Source organism: Dendrobates tinctorius, unplaced genomic scaffold (assembly GCF_039654945.1).
Source record: "Dendrobates tinctorius isolate UK_male_01 unplaced genomic scaffold, ASM3965494v1 ptg000062l, whole genome shotgun sequence".
Classification (NCBI taxonomy): domain Eukaryota; kingdom Metazoa; phylum Chordata; class Amphibia; order Anura; family Dendrobatidae; genus Dendrobates; species Dendrobates tinctorius.
Window position 1 is genome coordinate 39,089,432 of NW_027361730.1, and position 21,636 is coordinate 39,111,067.

General features: G+C 44.4%; 1 protein-coding gene across 3 annotated transcripts in view; it reads left to right on the plus strand.

Moving 5' to 3' along the window:
• Nucleotides 1–259: 259 nt before the first annotated feature.
• SCAMP5 (secretory carrier membrane protein 5) overlaps nt 260–21,636 on the plus strand; it is an 83,469-nt gene continuing 62,092 nt past the window's right edge. The window contains exons 1-2 of one of the 3 annotated variants that reach the window (XM_073579574.1): nt 260–600; nt 8,769–8,807. The gene's annotated coding sequence lies outside the window, so the exon portion shown is untranslated. Of the gene's footprint in view, nt 601–8,768; nt 8,808–13,501; nt 13,558–21,636 lie in introns of all 3 variants that reach the window. The other 2 variants (XM_073579573.1, XM_073579572.1) reach the window with 2 other exon arrangements.

Here is a 21,636-nt window from a genome sequence, read left to right on the forward strand (position 1 = left end):
TACCTCAGTATATTAAACCAATAAGCCAAACCCAGGTGTGGAAGAACGAGAGGAAAAGTATAATAGAATCCTGTCACCACTCCTGGCTTTGGCTTACAGATACTGATGGAAAATACTGACCAAATACTGATAGTGTGAATGTGGCCTTACAGGTATAATAGCGCCCCCAATGGCCATGACTATAAACTGCATTTTCACCACACACAACAGGAATAGTGATGTCACTGCTCTCCTCCACCACTGGGGCTATCAGTGACCTGAAGAGCCGGGCACTGCGTCACTTCTGTAGGGCTGCTGTCCTTCAGTTGTTGGCATGATCAGGTCACGCCCTGGTGATTTAGCCACACCCACTGTGAGCTAGAGAGAGAGTCTTCATCCGCGGACTACAAGGCAGCAGAGACCGCTCCTAGACGGAGTATCCCTGCACTCACTTTATTGACACTTCCATCACGTACAAAACCCACGCAGGGACGCTGGGAGATCTCGCGATACGAGGACGTGGGTAGATCCGGGAGACGGAGGAGAAGCTGGATACATAACGGGACTGAGGGACGCGGCGTGTAAATGACAATCTACACGGCTGCGACCTGCTAGACCCGGGTGAGTCCTCCGTGTGCGCGGCGGGCGCGGGGCCGAGCACGACCCCTGTCATGTATAGGACGTGCTGCGTGCATTACTTCTGTGTCATGATGGCTGGTGGACTCGTGTTTATTGTCCTGTGCACCATAATGTATCGTGGGCGAGCTGGCACCACGGGGGATGGAGGTGACGCGGGCATCACGGAGAATGGGGGGTGACTGGCATCACGGAGCATTGGGGGTGACTGGCATCACGGAGCATGGGGGGTGACTGGCATCACGGAGCATGGGGGGTGACTGGCATCACGGAGCATGGGGGGTGACTGGCATCACGGAGCATGGGGGGTGACTGGCATCACGGAGCATGGGGGGTGACTGGCAGCACGGAGCATGGGGGGTGACTGGCAGCACGGAGCATGGGGGGTGACTGGCAGCACGGAGCATGGGGGGTGACTGGCATCACGGAGCATGGGGGGTGACTGGCATCACGGAGCATGGGGGGTGACTGGCATCACGGAGCATGGGGGGTGACTGGCATCACGGAGCATGGGGGGTGACTGGCATCACGGAGCATGGGGGGTGACTGGCATCACGGAGCATGGGGGGTGACTGGCAGCACGGAGCATGGGGGGTGACTGGCATCACGGAGCATTGGGGGTGACTGGCATCACGGAGCATTGGGGGTGACTGGCATCACGGAGCATTGGGGGTGACTGGCATCACGGAGCATTGGGGGTGACTGGCATCGACATTTGATGACATTGAATCTGTTGTTAGTCATCGCCTGTTTTCCTGTATAATAGTGTGTGTGTGTGTATACACACACACACACACACACGCGCGCGCGCGCTGTGTGTGATGAAATATGTATGTTCGTGTGTAAAAAAAAAAAAAAAATTTATATATATATATATAATCTCACATGAAAATACACATTTCATCAGACACTGTGTGCGTGATATATATATATGTGTGTGTGTATATGAGCGGCTAAATAGATGGCACCAATGATTTGTCCGCCCCTGTGTATAACTGGCAGGGGCCATAGAGGACGGAGCTAGAAGGGGACCCAAAAGGTGTCTCCCTCATGTTTATCTGTGTGTGTGTTCATCAAAGACTGGAGAGACAAATGATGGCAGTGCTCCTGATGTACCCTCGTCCCCCGCCCTCCATATAATACCACACAGTCCTGTCAAGAACAGGACATGTAACGGCCTGTACACACAATCCTACATTCTATATTAGAAGCTACCTGACCGTGTAAGAGCGAGTAAAGTGTGACTTTGGCCTCACTCACATGTTAGCCACGGAGACTTTTTAATCCGAGTCGCAGATAAAGCTCCCCGGTGCAGATCTATGGGTCTCCGAAAAAAATCTACATGATCACTTTTGTACATTCAGTACTTGGTGATTTTTTTTACCTCAGTATTTGTAAGCCAAAACCAGGAGTGGGTGATGAATCCAGAAGTGGTGACGTGTTTCTATTACACTTTTCCTCTGATTGTGCCACTCCCAATCTTGGCTTACAAATACTGAGGTAAAATCCTGACTTTGTGAACGTGGCCTGATAATGGGCCTCAAAGTAAAGTCTGGTCTGACGGTGTCCAAGAGGAACATCTATTGTCTATTTGTTTAAATTTTAATTTCACTTTAAACCCTCCCAAATGTATGTACGACTGCAGTGTTCCCCCAGGATAGCATGCTGTACCCAGAGACCCTCGGTGGAGCTGCTTTTGTGCCTGCCAGTGCCACACAATAGCTGTTGTCATCAGTAGGATTAAAAGGAAATCCTTGTAATGTCCCTATGAAACAATTAGTCCTGGATAAAGCGAGGCGTTGGTGATCATCCGGGACAACTCGGGTAGATCTGCAGTGTGAGGACCTTGTCTATTATGAACGGACCTTTATAATACCTTTCATAAGTTTCCCAAATTATTATTTACATCACATCCTGATATGTACTACTCTACCAATTTATTATATATTTTAGGATTCTGAGTTGGTCCATCTTATACTGACTTTGACTCCACCAAAATGGACCCCAACTAAGACTTCAAAGCCCTGGTTTTTGGAAAGTTTGTCCCTTTTACATCTGGTGTAGAAGTAACACGGCAGTTCAGAAAAGGAACATCATACCAATAGTAAAATATGGTCGTAGTGTAATGGTCTGGGGTTGCTTGACTGCTTCAGGACCTGGAAGACTTGCTGTAGTAAATGGAACTATGAATTCTGCTGTCTACCAAAAAATCCTGAAGGAGAATGTCCGGCCATCTGTTCGTGACCACAAGTTGAAGCGCACTTGGGTTTTGATGATCCAAAACTTCCAAGCAAGTCCACTTCTGAATGGCTTAAGAAAAATAAAATTAAGACTTTGGAGTGGCCTGGTCAAAGTCCTGACCTTAATACGATTGAGATGCTTATTTTTCTTATCTTTCAGGTCAGACTGGGGGCTTATCTACTGCATTATAGAATGCCGTAAATAAGCCCTGAAAGGCAGTGGCCTCGTCTTAGGGCCCCATCACACATAGCGACTCACCAGCGATCCCGACAACGATATCAACGTGTCAGGATCGCTGGTGAGTTGCTGCATGATTGCTGGTGAGCTGTCAAACAGGCAGCTTCACCAGTGACGCCGAGCGCGCGGCGTTGCTGTGTACGTTAGTTACCAGTGCTCTGATGCAGGGAGCTGGTAACTAAGGTACACATCGGGTTTCTAAGTGACGCGCGCTGCTTAGAAACCCTGCGTTTACCCTAGTTACCAGCGCGCTGATCGCTGGTCTCCCGCCTGTCACACGCAGCGATCAAAAAAATGTCCTGGCTATTCCAGGATGATCAGCCATAACCGGCAGGGGGGGGGCGGTCGCTGGTCAGTGTCACACACAGCAATCTCGCTGGTGAGATCGCTGTTGCGTCGCAAAAATTGTGACTCAGCAGCGATCTCGCTAGCGAGATCGCTATATGTGACTGGGGCTTTAGATCGTCCAAAACTGCCGACAGATTCCCTTTAAATTTACTTGGTGATCTTAAACATTTGTTTAACAAACATGCGAAAGAATGGGAAATAAGGAAGAATCAAATACTTTTTTTCACAACTGTATATGTCTCTGGGAAAAAAAAATAAATGTAACGCCTAAAATGAGAGGTTACAGCACGGACCGGGCAGACTGTTATGATATCATCTTTCTGCCAAGTTGTCAAATGACATTGAGCTGTTTCTTTGTTTCTGTAGCACTTGGCTCTCAGCATCTGCAGATCTCCCAGTTGTCACATCCCATGTACCAGTATCCCTGCGTCACTAGGTGCCATTGAGGAGTCCAGTAAAGCAATGGTGCGACAGATGTAACCATGAGACACAATGGCATTGTTGGAGGGCATACTGGCATCTGTTGGTACAGGCGAGCTTTTGCTTTGGATGGAGGAAATGCACATAAAAAGCTATAATAAAGAAGCATGTTACTGCGGGTTTATTGGGATGATTTGCTTTATTACGTTATACTATTAAATTTACCAAAAAAGTTAACCAACCAATATTAAAGCTTTATCTAAACTAAACCAGAACTAGCTAGTACATTTATCAAGATCCCATGTATTTTTATGTGTATGATTAGAGTTCTCTATAGTAATATAATTCAGGTGGAGGATGACATGCCATAGTTCAGAAAATCATGTATTTTTATCTAATTGAGGTTGCCAATAATTTGTGGGTAGGTCACTAAGGATGACACCCACTGCTGACTGGGAGAGCGCATTGCATGTGCAGGTTTTCAGATCCAGATAGGATGTCACGAGGCTGGCACCTTTTGAGGGCTTAATGACATTAGCTAGTGCACTTACCTGGCGTCGGACCACCCACAAGGTCCTTAAAACTTAGTGACCCTGTCAGCAGGATTGTGCACAGTAACCTACAGACAATGTCAGGTCAGCGCCGTTATACTGATTACAATGACACCTTGGTTGATGAAATCGTCTTGTGGTTGGTTGTTTAATCTTTTCGTTTTTGAGTTGATAAGAGATGCTCATGCTTTCAAGTGGCCTGTGTTTGTGGGTGGGGTTTTCATGTGGTGCTCTTGATTAGTTATTCACCTCAGTGCCCTGCCCCCTATTTTCCATAATGAATATTGCCGTATATACTTGAGTAGAAACTGAGGCACCTCGTTTTACCACAAAAAACTGGGAAAACTTACTGACTCGAGTATAAGCCGAGTATGCATGGCCCCTTCATCTTTTATCCTTGTATGCTTAGCCCTCATCAAAAAAAAAAAAAAATTATACTTACCTTCCTGCGCTCCCTCGCAGTGTCTTGTTGTGGTGCCAGCTGCTGCGAGGGAGTCATGCGCTGCTTACAAGCAGAGCACAGCTGCCATAATACTCACCGCTCCCCCCGCTCTATTCATTACTATTAAGTAGGGTCACACAGTGTCTTTCACAGCCACCGGGCAGGCACAGGTGCCCGCTACTTTAAGAGAAATGAATATTCACTTCTCTCCACTCCCAAGTAGCAGGCACACCTGATCGCCCAGACGCTGCAGTAAGTCAGAGGCTGTGGCTGACACTTGCCCGCTATTACAGAGAAATACTCACTGCCAGCGCAGTGAATATTCATTTCTTTAGCAATGGGCACAGGAGTTCGCCGCAGCAGCCGGCTCCTGCCTCCTGTCACCTGCTGCTCCACCGCTGCCACTCCTCCTCCACGTTCTGGACCTTTACTCGAGTATAAGCAGAGGGGGGCATTTTCAGCACACGCAAAAATGTGCAGGAAAACTCGGCTTATACTCCAAAAGAGATACGGTAGATATTCATGAGAAAAAAAAAATCCCCCTTCTGCAGGCAGGTCCAGCATGATCGCATATGTAATGTGTTTGTAGTTAATTTATTTCCAGTTATCCTTAAGTTCATAAATATATATCAGTTTGAAAATGGCGTCGGGAGCGCCTGCACAGTAGCAGCTATCGGTATAGAGAAAAATAAAATTTCCTTCTCCAAGATGGCGCAGTAGCAGCTATCGGCGATCAAACCATATTCATCAGAAGCCATATTGGTGAATACCTAATCAGAGCAGCATATAAAGAACCTCACAAGCTGCCCCGAAGCACGAACATATCATTAACTCAAAACTGAAAATAAGCAACATTAAACAACAACCACAAGACGGATTTCATCACCCCAGGTATCAATGTAATCAGTATAACGACGCCGACCTGACAGTGCCTGTAGGTTACTGAGCACAATCTTGCTGACAGGCTCCATTACTCTGCATAAAGTTTAAAAGTTCTTTACCAATGTCAGGTTGATCTGCGACAAGTGTGAAATCTTGGTCTTCACATTGTAGAAGGATCAACTTTATTCTCATTTGCACAAGGAAAGACTAGAAGCAATGGGATGAAACTGAATGGGAGGAGACACAGATTAGATATTAGAAAAAACTTTTTGACAGTTAGAGTGATCAATGAGTGGAACAGGCTGCCACGAGAAGTGGTGAGTTCTCCTTCAATGGAAGTCTTCAAACAGAGGCTGGACAGACATCTGACTGAGGTTGGACCAGATGGCCCAGGAGGTCCCTTCCAAATCTACGATTCTATGATTCATTTCAAGGTTTCCCGTCAGTCCCCATTTTGATGTAATGGAGGACATTACTTGTTATGCGCCTAGTCTGCGATGCTTGAATTTGTGCAACATTTGTCAGTTGTGTTGTCAGGCTGTGGCCTTCTCCTCAGACCTCTTGTGGCGTGCAGTGGTTCTCTCTGTATGATGCAGATGGAACAGGTCTAGCCGGTCTTGTGTGCAGTGTAAGCAAGCAAGGCTTCATATTCCATTTTATTCTTAGATGAGCTTTTTTTGCGAGATGCTTGGGACTATACTATTGGCTAAACTTAATCTCTCTAATTTTCTAGGTCTAGTTTAGACAAAAAATGGTCAAACAAAAACCCGTTTTAATGTTTGTCCAGTGAACAATGTTTGCTTCCAAAATTGAACTTTTGCTTTCCAAAGATAACAAAACATTTCATCCGAGGTAGAGAATTTTATAAAATAACAAAAAAAAATCTTAAGCTCTCCTGTTAAATCTTTGGTCACTCTTTGCCGCTGCAGTGTTGGCGTCCTACATATACTCCCATAAATAAGGCCTTAGTGGTCTCGTACCATACACATGCGGCCAGTGATTGGCTGCAGCGGTCATGTGGATTTATAGCATTTCATCACGGCAGAGAACATGGAGTGTTGGGGACTAGAACAGGGGCATATAGGTTTAAAAAATATTTTATGTCTTTGACCAAATTTTTTTGTTCCCTCGGAAAAAGCCTTTTTAATCCTCAAATTATCATATAACATGATGAAAGAAAAACCCTATCTTTCCGTTACACGTATCGCCCTGCGTTTTGATGTAGACGCAGCATTTGTACATGGATGAGAACTATTCACATACACAAACATTTCAGTAAAGGCGCCCAGTCAGTGCAGTCCCCGTGTAGAGATCACCCATATCGGTGATGTACTGATAACAGCCCATGATGTTATCATTGATGTCCCCAGTTTGCTCCTTTCATGCAGGTAATTGGGGTCCTATTGTGACCTGAAAGATGCCGACCAAAGCAACTCTTAAAAAATCAGTTTAACTTTTCATGACTTGTTTTTGGTGGTCGCGGTATCTTGCGGCTTGCAACGCGGCCCAATTCACCTGCATTATGCTGGCTTATATAGGGTTTTCTTGCGTTGTGGATTTCCAGTATGAGGTCCCATTAGCGCTGAATAAGGCACACGTAAAAAGGTTGTCTTTTTGTGACAGTTTTTGGAGTCAAAATATCAGACATAGCAGAGAAGACTACAGGTACTACTTAGTATTCAGATCATGTCATTGTAATAACTATCAGTCAGTGATGAGACCAGATAATTGAATTGTACTGCTCCCTGCTCAGTTCCAGACATTTGGTAAGCACAATACCCAAGCCCATTATCCTTCAAAGGAGCGGGCTACACTCTCAATGCACAAATATATCACAAAGGTTATGTCACTGTCAGGTGACCCAATAACCAAGAGTGTCACTCATTTCATCAAATACATGTTTTATTAAACATTAATTGACAGACAACCATAAAACCATTGCCTCAAACCAACACTTATAGGAAGGAGAAACAGCAAAAGGATACAAATTCAATTATATGAGTCAAAATTTAAAGAAAATGACTACAGTATCCTGAATAATATAATATGCCCAACAATATACTTGGGCATAACAATATCCGCTGTTGCTGCTGCTACACCGCCATAGCCTTACACATGGCTGCAGAAAATTGCATGCAAAAACCTGCATAGATGTGAATAAAATTTACTGCCTTAATGTGAATAGAATCTAACACATAATTCACACCATTAATCAGCTGTTGCTGCTGCTACACCACCATAGCTTTACACACATAATATGCCCCACAATATACTTAGTATCATTAATTAGATACAACAGGGCTAAATGGCTGTAGAAAATTGCATGCAAAAACCTGCATAGATGTGAATGAAATATACTGCCTTGATTTGAATAGAATCTAACACACAATTCACACCATTAAATAACTATTCATTAATCAGCTATTGCTGCTGCTACACCACCATAGCCTTACACATATGTGGATTCTAATCACCCACAATATGCAATATATGCAGCCATTGCTGCTACAGCGCTACCACAGCCTCTCATGTATGCAGGTTAGAATGACCCAAAGCATGAAAATAAATGTGATGAATGAATGGCCAAACAACACAGTGTGTTCATTGGACTGCGATGTGTATAAGAAGGGTGACGTGGGAGAACTAGACACACCCCCAGGAAGAAGCATAAGAAGCATGGGCGAAACGCGCGTTGGGGTGCGGGGAAGCAGCATCCTACTCTATGCCTAACTCCACTGTGCACACTGCTTAGGTAATATGTATTTGGCCATTCATTCATTCTATTCACATCAAGGCAGTATATTTCATTCACATCTATGCAGGTTTTTGCATGCAGTTTTCTGAAACATGTAGTCCCTTGCTGGAATGCTACTAATTGATTGGAGTTCCTCATACTTTTTATGACATTATGGATTAATAAAGAAGAAGTTTTTATAAATCTGGTGAACTTTCATCCTTTTGCTGGATCCCAATTTTCTCATATTTCTATTTGTTGGGGCATACTCCCTGCCTGGATCCGTGCAAAACATCAGGTGAACACCGATTACTGCATCAAGAGGAACTCCTTTATGGTGAGCTGGCTATATGTTTTTCACATTGTTTGAATATATATATATTCCATAAGACGTACATTATTGTTGCATGGTGAAAAGACATGCTTCAGTCAGCGTGTTTCGGATGTCAATCCTTAATCATGACTATTAAACACATCATAGTTGGCATTTCATGCCTCACTTGTACCACAAGGTTGTTTTCTGTCCCACCCTGTATGTTACCCATTAGGGCAGAATGCATGACTGATCCATTTTATCCACTTGTTAGTTCGTTCCTTTCTGCTGAAATAACACGTGGAGTTGTAGGCGTAGTCTGTGCATCTAACCATAAAGCGAACCTGTCACCTTTTTTGTCCTCTATAAAATGCGGCCACCGCCTTTCAGGGCTTAACTACAACATTCTATAATGTTGTAAATAAGCCCCCGGTCCGACCTGCAAGGAAATAACTTTTATTATACTCACCTGGGGGCGGTCCCATCCAAGGGGTGTCGCAGGTCTTGGTCCGGCACCTCCCATCTTACGATGCCGCCCTCCTGTAGCTTCATCGCTCCTGTGCTGGCGTACTTAAGTTGCCCTGTTGAGGGCAGAGAAAAGTACTGCAGTGCGCAGGCGCCAGGAAAGGTCAGAGAGACCCAGCGCCTGCGCACTGCACACAAAATGCTTATTCACCGCAAAAAAAATTGACATATTGCAGATTTCAAAATTGCACCGCAGGTCATTTACGCTGTGTAGAGGAAGGAGGGATAAATAGCACAGTGGGCATGAGATTTCTGTAAATCTCATTCACTTTCTTTGGGGACTGTAAGATACTGCATTTTTCTCTGCGGCAAAAAAGTGTCAAAAACTCATTGTGGGGACTCTGCCTATGGGCCCCGTTATACTAAGCGACTCTCCAGCGATCCCGGCAACGATACAACCTGGTAAGGATCACTGGTGCGTCGCTACATGGTCGCTAGTAAGCTGTCAAACAGGCAGATATACTCAACGACGCAGCAGCGATACGGCGATCCGTATAACGACCTCGGCGGTTGTTGGGACCTTGTCACGCAGCAGCTATTCTGACGAGTCTCTCCTGCGTCCATGAGTTCTGCGTCGCCAAAGAGGTCGCTCGTCGGCGTCAAACACAGTGATGCATGCCGGCAAGCGGGACGTCAACGATCAAAAAATTGGCCCAGGATATTTGAGCACATCAGCGATATCCAGCGGGGGGGCTGGTTGCCGCTATGTGTCACACGTAGCGAGATCACTGTTGCGTCACAAAATCTGTGACGTTTCAGCGATCTCGTTATGTGAGAGGGGCCCTTAAGGCCAGGATCACACATATGAGAAAAATGGCCGAGTCTCGCATGTTAATACCCGGCACTGGGATTGGAGTGTTAGTTGTAATGTACAGTCACTGTACTACGTAATGTACCATTATATAATGCATACCATTCTATGTATGGGTCATCTGTGCATAATCAATCCCCTGGCTCTGTTCTGCACATATAGCGATAATGTATGGCTGGTCACATTATGTTCACTCTGAACAATTGTCACTTTTAATGGCTACTGGACCATTTTGAGGACTGTTGCTAATCAGCAGTTAGCCACTGTAATTTCAAGAAACTTTACATAAATTAATAGTACAGTCAAAATAGACACCTTGTAATGACTTATCAGAGAAATATTCTTCTCTATCCATTAGAGCTACATTCCCACAATGAGTATGGTATTTGGTGAATTTGTACACCTGTTATGTTACTTGTGTTTTTTCTTTGCACTTGAAGCTGTTTTTTGTGTCCTCTTTTGGTGTGTCATGTTGAATCTGCTTTTGGATTTTTTTTATACTTCCTGGTATTTGGCTTTGACAAAACTTTATTGATATAGTCATGTGGGAAGTATGTTCATTTTTAGTGTGGTTCCTCAGCGGATAACACTAAAAATCCCTATGCGTGAATTTTCCACATCTAATACAGTACAGAAAATCTGAACATCAAACTCAGCACACTCGCACGAAAAACTGAGATGTGGAGTTGGAACAAGCACCGTAGGTCAGTAGAGATGGGCGAACTCAAACAGTAAAGTTCCGAGTCTGTACCGAACACTTAGGCTATGTGCACACGTTGCGGGTTTTTAGCGTTTTTACCGCGTTTTTTCGCCGCGTAAACGCTAAAAATCCGCAACCCATTGGAATTCAATAGCATTCCACACATTCCACGGCGGAATTGCATCGCGGAAAAATACGCAGCATGCTCATTCTTTTTGCGGAATCGCGGGGATTCAGCACACATAGGAATGCATTGTTCCGCTTACTTTCCGCATGTGGCTATGCCCACCATGCGCAAAGTAAGCGGAAAATGTGCGGATGGTACCCAGGGTCTGGAGGAGAAAAGACTCTCCTCCAGGCCCTGGGTACCATATCCCTTTAAAAAAAAAGTATTAAAATAAAAAATTGTGATATTCTCACCTTCCGGCTTCCCCCCCGCAGCCTTCTCCTATTTTTGATAACTAGTGCAGGCAAAACTGACAGCTGCGGGCTGCAACCCTCAGCTATCAGCTTTATCATGGTTGGTTATCAAAAATAGAGGGGTCCCACGCCGCGTTTCTTAAATAATTTTAAAAAGGCGTTGGGTCACCCCCAATTTTAACAACCAGCCAAGCTAAAGCAAACAGCTGGGGGCTGGTATTCTCAGACTGGTAAGAGCCCAGCCTAAAAAAATAGCAGCCTGCATTCGTCCAAGAAGACTTTTTCTGGCACTTTGCCTGGCTCTTCCTACTTGTCCTTGTGTAGAGGCAAGTGAGGTAATGGTTGTGGGGTTGATGTCAGCTGTTTTATGGCCACTGACATCAAGCCCACAGTCTAGTAATGAAAAGGTGTCTATAAGACGCCCCATTGCCAAACCCAAAGTTAGATTGTAAGAGCCTTTATTTGACAGACTCCTTTATTTGAAATAAAAATACAAAATTATACTCTCCTTACTCCTAATCCACTGATCACCAGCAGCCATAAAACAGCGGACATCAACTCCACTTGCCACCCCTAGTGGGAAGAGCCGGGCAAATTTATTTATTGCACAGGTGCCGGCTGATGAATACTCCAATCAGCGGCGCCTGCTCTCGTTGTTGGGAGTAGTACTCTCATCAGCCAACGCGTTTTCCTAGAGGTAACCTTTTTACCGCTGGTCGCAGCTGCTGGCTTATGCTGTCATACGACAGTGTGAGAACCGCAGCTCTCTGACCTGTGATAATGATCTCGCTGCTGATCAGAGCCATTGTTTGCTGCCCTGTCCTGCAGATGACAGCGTGTCAAACGGATGTTTGCACCCCCCCCCCCCAATGGATTTCAGGTACCGTGACAGATTGCACAGGGGAAGAGGGTATCGACTCCGATCACCTCGTGGGAGGGGAGAGAAGGCCCCAGCAGGGATCGGCTCTGGCGCCACCACTTGCCCCAGGTCAGTCAGGGAACTGCACCAAGGGTAAATAGTCGCCAGAAAGGCTTCCTTTATAGATATGAGTTATTTGAGTTACTGAGGCACTCCCAGTGGGGGGGGGGGATATATGTCACCAGTCCAGGCTGGGTGTATATATGTGTGTGTAATATATATATATGTGTGTGTGTATATATATATATATATCTCATACAGTACCGTTTGCTGCCACCAGTTCCTTATTTGAAATAAGCCCCGTCCGACAGCAGGCTTATATCAGGTCAGGTAGCATATAATAAACCAACAGAGTGTGTGGACATACGGGATTCGTGTAGCGAGACAAAAGAGCAGCCCAAGATTAATTTTATATTTAATCGCCAAAAAGGCGCACTAGAAGTAATACAGGTATATATTTACAAGAACAATATACAGGTATACAGTCAAGAGTGTAGTAAAAAAAAGTAGGGTATAGATAGGTTGCAATTACCGTGTTATGTAGCATGTGACCACAGGGAGGCGCTGATGGATCACAGGTCCAAATCTTAGTTACAGGCTTTCCTGGCTGCGTCAGCTAACTTAACCTACTGCCAGTACAAAACTAAGCTCAAAATGAGCAGCTGTCTCTTATCTCCTAGGTTGTTCCCTCCCACACTTTGTGCCCACCCATGGGCTTGTGCAGCCTCTCTCCTCCCATATCTGAGAATGATTTTTCTGTCCAGAACCGTGGAGATTCCTAACTTTCCAGCCGAAGCTCTGTATGGACCGGCAGCGGTACCACTGTACTCTGATGGATTTTATCTGCACATAGAGACCAGATATGCCTACTGTATGTAATCCCTGGCAGCTATGCTTTATAACTCAATAACGCAGAGTGCTACAGGTGGCTGCCAGGCACGGACGTGTGGGGGAAGGAATGCTGGTTCCGAGAATGTGCTCGGTTAGGCTCAGATATTGCATTCTGTTATTATAGTACATTTTCCAGATTCAATACATCAGAGCCTTGCTGTGACTTGTTGTGACATGTTTCCATGTGCTTGAGTCAGACAAAGAATCCAGTTTGGCTGCATCTGCACACGAGTTCACACCCCTGTGCTATTTGGTGGGGACCAAGCTTCAAAGAGCTTTTCCCTTGATTTTTTTAATTAAAGAAAAACATTGCATTGCTTTTTATGCCCTGGGGGAACACAAGATTGGGGGCACATTACAGGAGTGGTGGAGATGTCCTGAAACTATAATCCAAAATGGATTCTCCCTCGTCCCTCACAGGTACCCGAACCAAACTTTTTTTTTTTTCTTAGATATTCTGACAAACCCGCTGGACCCCCAACATCCATGGGTTCACCCATCACTACAGGTCAGTTTCCGCAGAGTAAAACTAACTCCCAAACTCTGCCTTTTTACGCAGCGTCAAAAACTTATCATAGGAACTTAACCTTATGAGCCATTTATTCCCTCCTTTCTGATTACAGCTGCCTTTTATGTTAAAGGGTATATCCGTGACTTTATTGAAAAATAAAAACTCTACCTGAGCAATAACAGGCATGTAATTCCAACTTTCCTGCCTGTTGTGCACAGCGCCTTACTTCCTTGGTCCAGAGAGGTCACAGACAACTCCTTCCGGGGATTTATAACCTTATGCTGATGTCACGTCTACAAAATGGAGGTTTCTTTTCTGCTCTGCTCTGTAGACAGGGCGGGACTTCTAATGTCATTCTGATTGACAGCCGGATTCCCGCTACCTAACTAGGGGAGCCGGCTGTCTGTCAGAATGATGCCGGAAGTCCTGCCCCCTGCAGGAGACATCACAGCAGCAAATTTCCTCTCACTAAATGCGATTTTGGTGTATTTTTGTCATGTTTTTGCTTGCTGTCTTTAAGGGCCCCGTCACACATAGCGACTCACCAGCGATCCTGACAACGATATGAACTTGTCAGGATCGCTGGTGTCGCTACATGATCACTGGTGTGCTGCCAAACAGGCAGCTTCACCAGTGATCAGCACCAGCGACGACGAGCGTGCGCGTCGCTGTGTACCTTAGTTACCTGTGCGCTGATGCAGGGAGCTGGTAACCAAGGTAAACAGTGGGTTTCTAAGCCACCTGCTGTTTACCTTGGTTACCAGCTCCCTGCATCAGTGCGCTGGTAACTAAGGTACACAGCGGGTTTCGCTGCAAAAAAAAAAATGTCCAGGGCTTTCCACAACGATCAGCGATACCCGGCGGGGGGGGGGGGGGGGCGGTCTCTGATATGTGTCACACACAGCGATCTCGATGGTGAGATCGCTGTTGCGTCACAAAACTGGTGAGCAGCGATCTCGCTAAAGAGATCGCTGTGTGTGACGGGGGCTTTATGCATATTTGTGCAGCAATGGCTACTTTTTGGAGCTAAAGATATTTGGAAAAAAGGAAAAAAAAAACGTTTTGTGGTGTAGTTTCCTTGTTCAACCCCCTTCTTTTTCATGCTTATTTGCCCCTTATTTACACCTGCAGCAAAAGCGCAGGTGCAAAAAGGTTTGTGTGTTTGCTGCCAAAAATGCTGCAAAATTGTCAAATGAAATCTCAGAGGGATGAAGTGTGTGTGTGGAGAATATGTCTGCCTGTGTCTCGGTGTCTGTCTGTGTGTGCCCATGCGACGAACAGCCCATAGTGATTGTACTTGGGCGTCACTTGTTGTGACTACTACTCCCATCTGGCTATGTCTGCTGTCACATATAACAGAGACAGCATGAGCCGATGATAGGGGAATAGTCCCATCATCCGGCGCCTGTGTTCAATTGTAAAAAAAAGTACATACTCCGAACACCTAATCCCCGATGTTCGCGTCTCCTGCAAGCAATCAAAAATAATAAACTAACATATAATCCCTGTCTGCCGTTGTCCATTTAATACAGAGTGTCCCACGGCAAACAGGGAATATGTTGGTTTATTATCTTTGATTGTATTACCATTTAATACCGGCAATACACTGACAGGAGTTACACCGCGGGAGCGATTATCACTGTGCTGCCGTAACAGGTCACCGGAGTACATCAGCTGATCAGCTCCTGTTCTCACGCATCGGTGCCGTAAATGAGAGCATCGGAGCTGATATCAACAACAATAATATTCATTTATATCTGTCTTGTGTCTGTAAACATTATATTTGAACATGGTATGTGATATTGTGGTCTTCAATGCAGAATGAAAAAGAGGTTGTACAAGGAAATTACATCACAATTTTTTTGTTTGTGTGTGTGTGTGTATATATATATATATATATATATATATCTATCTATCCCTTTAGCTCTGTGGATTTGCAAAAGCACATAAAAACCGCGTGTATTTTCCACTGTGTTTTTCTGCCAAGAGAAACCTTACAGAAATTTCTGCAAGCAAATACACAACGTGCGCACGTAGCCTTATTGACTTTGCTGTCATAAGGATTCCCTAGTGTTTTTGGGTAATTTCCGTGCAGAAAAAACACGCTGTGTGCACACAACCTTAGGCTACAGTCACACGTTCAGTATTTGTAAGCCAGGGCTAGTAGTGGGTGATAAATAACAGGAGTGGTGGCATGTTTCTATTATACTTTTCCTCTGTTCCACTACTGGTTTTGGTTTATAGATACTAAGGTAAAATACTGAACCTCTGACTGTAGCCTAACATGGAGGCCATCCATACATTGCGATTCCTAACTTCAGAGGTCTTGCACTGAATTATCCCTGTGAGGTAGAAAATATTGCTATTTTTTATACTGCGACACACCTGATCTGCAGGACTGTCTGATGGAAATACATTTAATTCAACCAAAGTATTTTATAAATTGAGGTGCTGTTCTCTCCATTCTATTGCCTGTATAGAAGAAACTGGAGAGAGCCGAGCATGTGGTGATACCTCTTTCGGTATATTGCATCTTGGGGGCCCCCCTGAACAGATGGAAATGGGAACCTGCCACTTTTGACATATGTGGTCCATATATCATAAATCTATGGCATATCCTGTGAATATTGCATATGTTTCTGAGATGGGAATAACTGAATTTTTTTTTTTTAATTTGTTTATTAAACCATAGACAGGGTATACAATATGCAAACTGGCAAATAATGAGAAATACCATATAAAGCATATATGTTTCACATAGCATTAATTCCAAGCAGTGTGTGTATACCGGTTACTTACAGAATAAAACATAATGTCAATTACCTTACATTAGTCTGCATGGTATTGGTCAACAATAAAGCCTGTCAAACCTCTAAACCATTACTGTAACTACAAAACAACAACTATTTGCAGCCTGCGTCCACATAATTAGCTCTTTATCCTGCGATATCTCCATCCTACAAAGTGAGATGACAGGAATTCCACCCCTCCCATATCTTCTCAAATTTACCTGGGCAACCTCTGTTTTGGTACAGCGTACGCTCGTATGGTGTAATCGAATTTACCAATTTGATCCAGGCCCTAAGGCCTCTTTCACACTTCAGTTTTTTGTGTCAGTTAAAGTCCGCCAAAAAGGCGGACCCGTTCCTAACTGATGTGAATGGATGCCACAGGATCCGTTTTTTGACGGATCCGCAGAATGAGGAAATTTAAAGGAACCGCTGGCCGGGAAGGGGGGGAGAGAGAGAATGAATTTCAGGGTTAATTTTCTCCCTGACTTCCTTTCTCCGGGCATGCGCACTGGAAAATGCGGATCCAACCACAAAAAAAAGTTGCATGGTCCGTCCAGGCATGCCGGCGGATGAAAAAAATTTGGCGGATCCTCACAAAAACGGATCCAACGGATGACCATCAGTCAAGATCCGCCAGTAATGTAACTCAATGGGGAAAAAAACGGATCCGCAAAAAAAAATTGCAGATCCGTTTTTTCAAAACCTGGCGGATTTTGACTGATTGTCAAAAACGGAAGTGTGAAAGAGGCCTAAGGGAGGGACCCGAACCTCCCATCCACCGCAGTCCCAGTACCTTTCGTGCCATAAACGTCTCCCGCAAGAAAATCCCTGTATAATGTTCCCATGTCTCGTCGTCCCACACCCCAAACTAATGGCTCAAGGGGAACAGGAATTTGTGCCAAAGAAGTTAATAATGTCACCTCCCTCCAATAATGTGCTATAATTGGACACTGCCATATCATGTGGATAAAATCTGCATCCAGTGTATGGCATCTCAGACATTCCGAAGATTGGAATCGGCCCATCTTAAAAAGTCGCGTCGTAGTCAAATATGATTGGTTTATAATGTATAGTTGTATCATCCTGTTAATGGAAGGAGACACCTTAGTCGGCGACTCCAGGATTTCCGCCCACGCCTCTCACTGTGTATCAGGCATGAGCATTTCCCTCTGACCGAGCAAAATGGCGGATTCCGCCCCTACTGACAGCATGTATGTGTACAGAGAGGAGACGAGACCCTGGGGACCCTGTGATTTAAGAATACCTATCAAGGGTAGAGACGAGATGGCACCATTCACACCCACATATCTCATGTGCGACTGAAAGGCCGATCTCCGTTGCAAATATCAGAAGAATTGCGACCTCGGAACATGGCATTTAGCTTGTAGTTGTTCAAAAGATAATAGTGTACCGTGGTCACACAAATCCCCTATCGTGGAAACATTGTACTGAGACCAGAATTCGGCAGATGGGTGGACAAGTAGCACCAGAAAATAACTATTATTCCACAAGGGCATCTCAGCTATGATATCGGTAAATCCGATCACCCTCTTAATCTGTCTCCACACTAATCTTGCCAGACAAAGCATGGGTAACAGACGTGGGACATTTACTTTTTCCAACTCCAAAAAACCCAATGGGCAATCAATCAGTACGTGCGGCATGAAGCAAATTGCTTTCAGAGTTTGGAAGGTGATTACCGGGCATCCATTTATTTATAGCTCTGGCCTGCCCAGCCAGATATAGTACAGAAAAAAAAATCCGGCTGTGCTGCCCCCCCTTTTTTTTTGGTCTTTGTAGGATGGACAGCTTGAGTTTTGGCCTGGTTTTCCCCCATATAAAAGACGTAATCTGGGAGTTCAAATTGGTAAAGAAAGACTTAGGCACCACCACAGCACTATTTTGGGGAAAGCAGCTGAGCTTAGGGAGTAGTATCATTTTAATCAAGTTAATGCGTCCGGCTACAGACAGCGGGAGTTTGCTCCAGATCGCAAATTTGACTTTAACCATCTCCAGCAATGGATATATTTTAAGTTGCAGATCAAACGTGCTACATTGAGAAATATGAACACCCAGATATTTAAAATGTGACACAATAGGCAATAAGGAGAGAGTCTCCAGTCGTGGCATCGGGGTATGGGAAAGAGGCATCAGAGCAGATTTCTCCCAATTTATATACAGGCCGGAATATTTACTGAATGTTTATTGTGGCAGTCACTCCTGTCAGTGTCTCCTCCGCCCTATCCATAAATATTACCATGTCGTCAGCATATAGGCCTATGGTATCCACCCGATCTGCTATTTCTATGCCCACAATATCAGGGGAAGTTCTTATGCGAATTGCCAGCGCCTCTATTGCAAGAGAAAAGAGGGCCGGGGAAAGGGGACACCCCTGATGAGTCCACCTGTGTAGAGAAAAGGACTCAGACATGGAACCGTTTACGACGACAAGGGCTTTAGGTTTCATATATAATGTATTAACCCATTTTAGGAACCTATCCCCAAATCCATATTTCTGCAAGCATGCGTGGAGGTAAGGCCACTCAAGGGAGTCGAAGGCCTTTGCTGCATCCAACGATGCCAATGCCCATTTATTGTCTGGCATCAAGGAGCTATATTGGACTACCGATTGGATCCGTCTAATATTAATGGAGGTGCTTTTACCAGGCATGAAACCAGTCTGGTCAGGGTGTATAAATTCCAAAATGATTGAATTCAGCCTGGTAGCCAAGATTTTCGTAAAAATTTTATAATCCACAATTACTAAAGGTATGGGGTGATAAGATCCACAATCTAAAGGGTCCTTCCCCTCCTTCTTAAGCACTATTATATGAGCTTCATAAAAGGACTACGGCATAACCAACCCCCTGGAACACCGACCACAAAAGTGGCGCCAAAATCTCACGGTATTTCCTGTATAGCTCGATAGGAAACCCATTCGGCCCAGGGGCTTTCCCAGAGGCCATATCCCTCATGTCATCTTCTATCTCCTCAAAAGTAAATTCAGCATCCATAAAGGCCCGCTGAGAAGTACTCAACGTGGGAAACGTAATATCTGATAAGTAGTCTAGACACCCCTGGCTGTCAACGTCAGTTGTAGAGTTGTACAGTGAACTATAATAATCATGAAAACAACCCATCATTTCTTCAGTTGAGGATACCAATGTACCGTCTAAATTGCGGATCTGTAATATTGTGTTAGTTGTATTGTGCTGACGCACCAAATAAGCCAGGAATTTACTGGACTGGTTCCCTAGTTCAAAGTAGGACTGGCGAGTAAAGAATAGTTTACGTTTGAATTTAGAGTCTGTGTTGAGTATATAATCTCTGGGCAGTCAACCACTCCACTCTGTTGCCACTAGTTTGATCAGATATGTAGGTGGCCTCTGAATCCTTCAGACGTTGCTCTATCTCATCATCCTCCCCCGCCATAACCCGCTTGATGTAGGAGATCGTAGAAGATAAGCAACCCCTCAAGTATGCCTTAAGGGTGTCCCAAAATAAATTAACATCCCGGGGTTCGGGGTGGGAGGAGACAAAGCCATGTAGTTGGTCAATTGTTCTGTCAGGTGACTTCACCAATTTCAGCCAGAAAGGGTTCAATTTACATATTATCCTACTACCCGGTGGGCCATATTTAAGTTTAAGAATGATCGGACTATGATCTGAAATCCCTCTACTACCATGCTCAATGTTATCTACCCACATTGCCAAACCGCTGGATCCAAAAATGTAATCTATGCGAGATAAGGAGCGCTTAGTGGATGAATGGCAAGTATATTCCCTCCTCTCGGGGTGGTGCGTCCTCCACAGGTCTAGCCATCCACTACCTTCTATAAACTGTGACAGTTAGGATGTAGCTATTGGCGGGGTCCCACTCTGTATCCCATCATCCAGTCTCAACCTATCAAGGCGACCATTCATAACCAGATTAAAGTCCCCCATACAAATGACATCTGCGTCTGGATAATTCAGAGCAAAGCTCAATGCCTTCTGGAGAATTGACGTACCAGCTGGAGGGGGATTATAAACACACAAAATAACATATTTCCTAGAGTTGATCAGTGCATACACAAATATGAAACTCCCCTCAGGGTCTCTCCAGGCCTCTCGGTCCTCCCATCTGACGTCCCTGTGTATTAGTAGTGAGACTCCCCTGGAATAGCTGGTGTGAAATGCATGTATAGACCACTGAACCCACTGTTTTTGTACGCACCGAGCTGTATCTCTGGTCAGGTGCATCTCAACCAGGGCCACAATGTGAGGGTGATAGTACCTGATTTGTGAGAATACTTTAATCTTTTTTTTTTTTTTTTTTTTTGAGGGGTTTTGATCAGGGCTGTGGAGTCGGAGTCGTGGAGTCGGAGTTAGTTTTGGTTGGAGTCGGAGTCGGTAGAAATGTACCGACTCCAGCTTTAAAAAAAAAAAAAAATGTATTAATATTTCATAATTGAACTTTCATATGAATTTTATAAATGTTACTCAAATATATATGTTCTATCAAACTATGAACAACAGTGATAAGCAGTTCTGCTGGAGATAGAGACATTTCTTACTTCTTGTGTGTCACTGTTCTCCACTGCCCTTATCTAATCTTATACTTGGTTAACCTCATGCTGCCCCAACCCCCCTACTTACAATGTATGAAACTGAGAGTGAAAATGTGTTGCAAATTCTTAGTAGTAAAGCTCCTCCTCTAGACTAGATCATACTAGTTGTGCGTCTTCCAAGCATCTCACAGCTGCCTGCTACTCAGAAGAGGAAGACTGTAAGAAGTATTATCCTTTCAACAAACTTTGCATCAGTTAACTGTGAGTACATGAGGAATAATAACAGTATTACTGACCACTATATCAGTTGTACGACCTGGCAATAATTTTGTACAATTGTTTTTAGGAAAAACAATTGTCATTTGGATTGTGAATGCAGAATTAAAAACCTGAGAATGTCAAAGAAGCATCACATTAAATCAGCTGTATTTGAACATTTCACCATCACTCAAGATAGAAAACATTATGTCTGTCAGTGTATGACAAATGATCCAGATGAAAACAAATGCTGTGAAGCCAAGATGAGTGCATATTCAGGCAAAGATAAAAATGCTCCTACCAGAGCTTCTAATCTAAAGAGACATTTACAGCGCTTTCTTCCAGAAGTACTGAAAGCAGTGGATGAGAAAGACTGCATCCAAACCAATGAACCAGTGCCCAGCTCTCCCAGCCAAACAAAGGAGCAGAGAACTTTGCAGCCATCAGTTGCAAGATATTTTGTCAGTGACAAAGTT